This window comes from Colobus angolensis, unplaced genomic scaffold (assembly GCF_000951035.1).
Source record: "Colobus angolensis palliatus isolate OR3802 unplaced genomic scaffold, Cang.pa_1.0 Scaffold8, whole genome shotgun sequence".
Taxonomy (NCBI): domain Eukaryota; kingdom Metazoa; phylum Chordata; class Mammalia; order Primates; family Cercopithecidae; genus Colobus; species Colobus angolensis.
Genome location: NW_012121820.1, coordinates 2,643,754 through 2,650,998, shown reverse-complemented (window position 1 = coordinate 2,650,998; position 7,245 = coordinate 2,643,754). Strand labels below are relative to the sequence as shown.

General features: G+C 53.0%; 1 protein-coding gene across 3 annotated transcripts in view; it reads right to left on the bottom strand.

Annotated features, from left to right (window-relative positions):
* The window catches only part of FAM65C (family with sequence similarity 65, member C), a 116,760-nt gene that overhangs the window by 55,751 nt on the left and 53,764 nt on the right, over positions 1-7,245 (bottom strand). Inside the window, exon 1 of one of the 3 annotated variants that reach the window (XM_011928818.1) lies at positions 2,597-2,935. The exons of the other annotated variants lie outside the window; for them this stretch is intronic. The gene's annotated coding sequence lies outside the window, so the exon portion shown is untranslated. Of the gene's footprint in view, positions 1-2,596; positions 2,936-7,245 lie in introns of those variants that run through there. 3 annotated transcript variants of the gene reach the window in all.

Genomic DNA, 7,245 nt, shown 5'->3' with positions numbered 1-7,245 from the left:
TTTTTTTAAGACAGGGTCTGGCTCTATTGCCCAGACTGGAGTGCACTGGCACAATCTCAGCTCACTGCAACCTCCACCTGCTGGGCTCAAGCCATCCTCCCACGTCAGTCTTTCAAGTGGCTGGAACTACAGGCACACCACACCCAGCTAATTTTTGTATTTATTGTAGAGACGGTTTCGCCATGTTGTCCAGGCTGTTCTTGAACTCCTGAGCTCAAGCGATCCACCCACCTCAACTCCCCAAAGTGCTGGGATTAGAGCCGTGAGCACACCATGACTGACCAGGACACACATTTTTCAAACTGAAGTCTGGCTCTTCCTTCTTCCACATGCCATTGCCACATGGATTGGCTTCCTGGCTAAACCCTCCTCATCTTTCAGCCTACGTGTCCCCTCCCCCAGGAAGCCTTCCTGGACACTTCCCCACCCCTAGCTGTGTCTGGTGTTCCCTCTGGACGCCCCTGACTTCCTCTGTGAGAGTGGACTGTGAATGGTGACTGTGAATGGGGTCTATCTCCCCATCCTAGACAGGGAGCTCCCTGCGGGCAGGGACTAGGTGCATGGAAGATTGATAATACATCTTTATTGAACCAGAAAACAATGAAGGAAAGGTTGACGCTGCTTCCCCTACTTCACCAGGCTGTGCAGCCCGAGAAGAAGGTGCTGGAATAATAACAGTAATAATAATAATAATAATAACCACTATGTGCTAGACTCTAAGGCAAAGATGGACAAATGTTTTCTGTAAAAAGCCAGATAGAAAGGCTGGGTGCAGTGGCTCACACCTGTAATCCCGGTACTTTGGGAGGCTGAGGGGGGTGGATCACCTGAGGTCAAAAATTTGAGATCAGCCTGGCCAACATGGTGAAACTCTACTAAAAACACAAAAACTAGCTGGGCGTGGTGGCACACGCCTGTAGTCCCAGCTACTCTGGAGGCTAAGGCAGCAGAATTGCTTGAATCCGGGAGGCAGAGGTTGCAGTGAGCTGAGATCGAGCCACTGCACTCCAGCCTGGACAACAAAACTCCATCTCAAAAACAAACAAACAAACAAATAAAAAGCCACATAGTCCATATTTTTGGTTTTTCAGGCCATATAGTTTTTGTCACAACTACTCAGTTCTAGCATTTTAGAGCAAAACCAGCTGCAGACATTATGTAAATGAATTATGCCATGGCTGTGTTTCAGTAAAACTTTATTTACAAAAGCTGCAGCAGCTGTTGAGGATGATGGATGGCCCTTCCTCTGACCCTTGGGTAGCCAGCACTGCTTGTTACCTGCTCTAAGGACTTAAAATTGTCATTTCATTCTCCAACACCATATGAAACAAGTACTATTATTATCCCCATTTTGCAGATAAGGAAACCGAGGCTCATGCCAGGCATGGCGACTCACGCCTGTAATTCCAGCACTTTGAGAGGCTGAAGTGGGCGGATCACTTGAGCCCCGGAGCTCGAGACCAGCCTGGATCTCCTAGTGAGAGCTGGTCCCTACAAAAAATACAAAAATTACCCGGGTGTGGTGGCATGCACCTGTAGTCCCAGCTACTGCGGGAGGCTGAGGTGGGAGGATCACTGGAGACTTCCTGGCAAGTCGAGGCTGCAGTGAGCTGAGACTGCACCACTGCACTCCAGCCTGGCTGACAGAGGGAGACCCTGTCTCTAAAGAAAGAAAGGAAGGAAGGAAGGAAAGAAGGAAAAGAAAAAGGAAAGGAAGAAAAGAAGGAAACCGAGGCTCAGAGAGGATGGAAATGAGTCCTCCGAGGTCACACAGGTAGGAAATGCCAGAGCTGGAAGTGGACCTGAGCGCGTGGACTCCAAAGCCTGGCCTCGGGACTAGGCTGCGCTTGCTCCCCGAGCTCTGCTGAGGACACGCCCCCTCCCAGGAGCCAGACCTCCTCCAGGAGGGAAGAGGCTCCAGGATGGAAATAGGATTGGGAGGGGGACCTGCCAAGCTAGAAAGGTAGCCCTGGGTAGTGGCCGAGAAAAATAAAGCCCAACCTCTTTTGGCTTCAGGGTGTTGCAGCCCCAGCCCCTGTGGGCCCCTTGGGGCCGGCGGACAGTGACGGTTCCCAGGCAGCTCAGCTGCGCCCCCTCCCGGCTGGGCTTAGTGGGGCTGATCCATGACGTTGACCTGGAGTCCAGCCAAGCTGTGTTTCTTGTGGTAAAAGAGACAGATCTCCCCCTGGATGACTGGGGATGGGATGGCCAGGCTGAGACCCAGAATCTCAGGAGCCTTCAGCAGACAGCTCCTGACAAGTCCAGTTTGTCACCTGCGACTAAGGGTGACATTCCTGATATTTAAGCACTCGCACAGCAGCAAGTGGAGGCTGGGTGCTGGAGCAGGGTCTTGAAGACCCTGTACCCTCCCACCATGTGTCACCACGCCTGCTGGGGGTGGCATTAACCCTTTAGCTACCGGATTGTGGGCAGGTCTAGGAGGTCCCTGGGGAGGCATTGGAAAGAGAGGAGGGACGCTCGGGGGGCTTAGGGCAGCCCTGGGTAACCAGCACTCTGCAGGCATGAGAGACAGGGCAGAGACCCTGCTGGGCCCCAGGGCAGAGAAGGGAGGCACAGAGTCACGCAGTTCTCAAACCTTTGGTGGCAGACAGGACAGCCTCTTCCACTCCGTGTCCCTCGCTGCCTCTCTCTGGCCTGGCACTTAGAACTGATGCCGTTCAGACCTGGCTGGTGCATGCGGGGAGAGGAAGCCAGATGCTCCCAGACACTGGGGACTGTCCTGGACCTCCGTCCCCAAGGTGTGGCTGGAGGAAGCAGAGCCCACTCCCGCTAAATCTGTCCTGCTCACTGCTGGCTGAAGCTGCCCTGCGTCTCCTCCCCACTGCCAGCCAGAGGGAACCTGCAATTTCACCTCATTTAGAGGTAAAACATCTAAATTTAACGTCATGGGCTTTCGGGGCTGGGTGGCTTTTATGCCTGAGTCCCTCACTTAGGGCTCTTTTTTATCCACTCAAATGCCAGCCAGGGCTTAGTTTGCTTATAGGAGTTTCCAAAATAGCTCCTTTGGTTTCGCATGAAAGGAAATGGCAAAATAGCCCAGGAAGAGGAATGTGAGTTTACACAGAAGACAGACGGGCGCCCGAGGAGGCTTCTCTGGGAACCAGTCTGCCTGTACCAGAGGGGGCCCGAGAAAGTGTGGAGTCCGAGAGTCCAACTCGCTCATTTTACCGATGGCAAGACTAAGCCCAGGATGGTCACACAACTTGCCTGGACCACCCAGAGGCGACTGGAAGAGCCAGAAGGACCCAAACTCCTCCTCCCTGCCAAAGCACGGGCCTCAGCTGGAGCCCCCCTCCAGCCTTTGCCCTGGCTGTGCCCTCTGCCTGGCACACCCCTCCCTTCCCCCAGGTCTTCCATATCACTCTCTCCCAGCCTGCAGGCCTCGCAACCAAGGCCACCTCCTCAGAGAGGTCCTCACTGACCCCCTTGGCTAATGTGGCCTTGCCCCTCACCCGTATCCTTCAAAGAACTCAGAGTTCTGACTGTTTCATTCATCAGTTAATCAAGTATCCTTCTCAAGAACCTTAGCTCCTGGGGGCAGGGAGTTTTTCTGTCTTTTTTAAAAAAATTTTGGGGCCAGGCACACGCCTGTAATTATGGGCTCATGCTTGTAATCCCAGCACTTTGGGAGGCTGAGGTGGGTGGAACACCTGAGGTCAGGAGTTCGAGATTAGCCTGGCCAACATGGTGAAACCCTAACTGTACTAAAAATACAAAAATTAGCTGGGTGTGGTGGCAGGCTCCTGTAATCCTGGCTACTCAGGAGGCTGAAGCAGGATAATCGCTTGAACCCAGGAGGTAGAGGTTGCAGTGAGCTGAGATCACACCATGGCACTCCAGCCTGAGCAACAAAGTAAGATTTCATCTCAAAAAAAAAAAAAAAAGAAAGAAAGAAAGAAAAAAAGAAAATTTAAATATATATATTTTATAGAGATGGGTCTTGCTATGTCACCCAGGCTGGTCTCAAACTCCTGGCCTCAAGTGATCCACATGGTGTGAGCCACCATGCCCGGCCTGCTTGTTTTTAAAGAGCATATTTAAATGAAAAGGGACAAATTTAAAGGACCCTTGGTTTAAACAGAGCAGGTTGGAACCACCCTCACGGCAGCCCATGGTCCTGGCTCTGCCATCCTCCAGAACCATGTGGAGCCAGGAGGGGACACCCAAGGTGTCTCTGTGCAGAGGACAGCGGCCTGATGGACAGAGAGATGATGAGTGCCCTGATTTCTGATTTAGGAGAAGAACAAGCAACTCTTTGGGAAGCTCCAGTGTCTCCTGCTGTCTACTGTCCCAGGACTGCAGGCAAAGGGACGCCTCCTGCCCGCAGACCAGTCAACAGCAGGCACGGGAGTGAGGACCGGGGTCCAGGGAGGCCGCTTCCCTCTGTCAGTCAGTCTGCAGCCCTGGGTCCCAGCCCACTCCACTGGCGTTTCCCCAGATAAAGATGACTCATGAATTTCTGTGAATTATCCAGAGGGCGTTTTAATTCAAATGGCCACATCACTACCCCGTCACCACTCCTACCAGCCATGTTAGGGGTCAGGCAGGGGTCACCTTGAAGACAAAGTCTCTCTTTGGGAGAGAAGCCTCTTGAGGTCACTGTGGGGGTGGCTGTGTATCGGGGTGCCAGGTGGGAAGGCAGCTGGGGCCTGCACAGGCTGGGGAAGAGAGCACGGGGTGTGGGGGGTGAAGGAAGATAAAGATGGGGTCTTGGGAGGGTCGTGGGAGGGAGCAGGGGAAGCTGAGCCTCCAAGAAGCACAGGCTGACTTGGGGATCCCATCTCAAATGCACCCCACCCTGGTCTCCAGTTGTAGGAGCAGTGATAAGGATGGGGACAGGCAGGAGGGACTGAGATGAGGTGAGAGCAAATGGGGACTGCAGACAGACCCCTGACACTGAGGGAGTGAGGTGACCTGGTGGTCACTGTTCCAGGCCCAGCAACTTTGACTATCAAAAACCGGAAACAGGCCGAGTGTGGTGGCTCATGCCTGTAATCCCAGCACTTTGGGAGGCCAAGGTGGGTGGATAACTTGAGGTCAGGAGTTTGAGACCAGCCTGGTCAACATGTTGAAACCGGATCTCTACTAAAAACACAGAAATTAGCCAGGCATGGTGGCACATGCCTGTAATCTCAGCTACTCGGGAGGCTGAGACAGGAGAATTGCTTGAACCCAGGAGGCAGAGGTTGCGGTGAGCCAAGATCGCACCACTGCACTCCAGCCTGGATGACAGAGCGAGACTCCAACACACACACGCAAACAAACCCTGAAAACAGCAATAATGCCAGCGGTACCCAACACGGCTACAGGACTTGTACAGTGCCAGGCATTGCTCAAAGAATTCACTCACTGAATTCCTGGTACCCAGGAAGTCTGGCCTCGAGCCTGTGCTCTGCATCCGCTGAGCAGACCCCCTGTTTCTAAATCCCCGGACACTGGGCTGGACACACAGCCTGTCACTCACCCCCACAGCTCCCCTGGTGTGGGGCACTGTTACCATTGTATAGACAAGGAGACTGAGGCTCATCGAGATGGAGCCACCTGAAGTGGCAAGTTGATAGCATTGTGCCTCCAATGACTCACCTAAAATGCCTGCATAAAAAGCCAGGTGCAGTGGCACTCACCTGTAGTCCCAGCTACCTGGGAGGCTGAGGCAGGAGGAACACTTGAGCCCAGGAATTTGAGGTCAGCTTGGGCAACACAATGAGCCAAAAATAAATAAATACAATACAGGTAAAGTGCTTGTGTATAGGCAGTGTGGTGCAGGTGCGTGTACGCCTGACCTAGGTCCCATGAGTGACTAAGGGATATGCAGTGTGAGGCTCTCCAATCAGAAGCCTTTACTCTGGAATTGGTTATGGGAGGGTCCCTGGACCTTGGCATGTAATGCTTTGCTGTGGAGGCTGTCCTGTGTGTTCAGCAGTGTCCCCACACCAGGAGCACAGCCTGTGACAGCCTGGCACATCTCCAGACACTGCCACACGTCCCTGTGCTAAAGGCATCTCTTCGGATCTGGGCTGGAGCATCCATTGACCCATATGGTGGCTTAGGCATAATTTTCCATGGGCGAAATGAGTAGTATTGAAGACACTGTGGTATTTGGTTGCCTACAGTATTGCGCAGGCACCTTCCCCTCACACAAACAGGTGTGGGACTCTGGCAGAACACACAGCCTGACACCTATGGAGGGGGCCTGGGTCTGCAGCTCCCACAGGGCCTCTGCCACTCCAGCCGTGACACACACACATGCTGTCACCAGCCTAGGATGTGGACAACGCCTGTAGGTCTGAGACCAAGGAAATGAGCTTGGAGGAGCTGGCTGGATTCCTCAGACCTTTGGGGCCCCTTTGCCAGAGCAGAGCCGAGACCTGCCTGAGACCTGCCTTCATTGCAACCCTGGCCTTGCAGCACTGCTGCATGGGAGGAGAGAGCAGGTGAAGGGCTATCTCCCCTTTCCATCCGAAAATAAACAAACGAAAAACGCCTGAGTGTGATGAACACACGCACCGGTCAGGCTCAGCTCCACGCTGGGAGGGTGTAGATTCAAACCCAGGTGGGCTGAACTCTGAAGCACACTTCGGCCAACCACTGGTCACTGGAGTGAACTGCCCCCAACCCTCTGTCATCTCAGGGACAAAACCCTGCCCCCCTCCACAGGGCTGGACAGCAGAGCAGCTTCCCTCTACAAAACAGTCAAAAAAACAAAGAAAGACTTCCAGGCCTGCTGCTGCCTGGGAGAACCCTGTTCCTTTTTGGAGCGACCTCTCCATAAGACGCACAGGCCATGCATGGGCCCACGAACATGGGAATTACTTCTAGGATCAGAAGACAAAAAATGATTCTTTAGGTCAAAGAAAATGTGTTATTATATAATAGTAATGTATTCATTGTTACACCAACTTGTAATATGCACTTCTCCTTTTTTTTTTGAGTCGGAGCTTTGCTCTTGTTGCCCAGGCTGGAGTGCAATGGCACGATCTCAGCTCACTTGCAACCTCCACCTCCTGGGTTCAAGCAATTTTCCTGCCTCAACCTCCTGAGTAGCTGGGATTATAGGCATGCACCACCATGCCTGGCTAATTTTTTGTATTTTTAGTAGAGACGGAGTTTCTCCATGTTGGTCAGGCTAGTCTTGAACTCCTGACCTCAGGTGATCTGCCTGCCTCGGCCTCCCAAAGTGCTGGGATTACAGGCGTGAGCCACCACCCCGAGCTCACTTCTCCT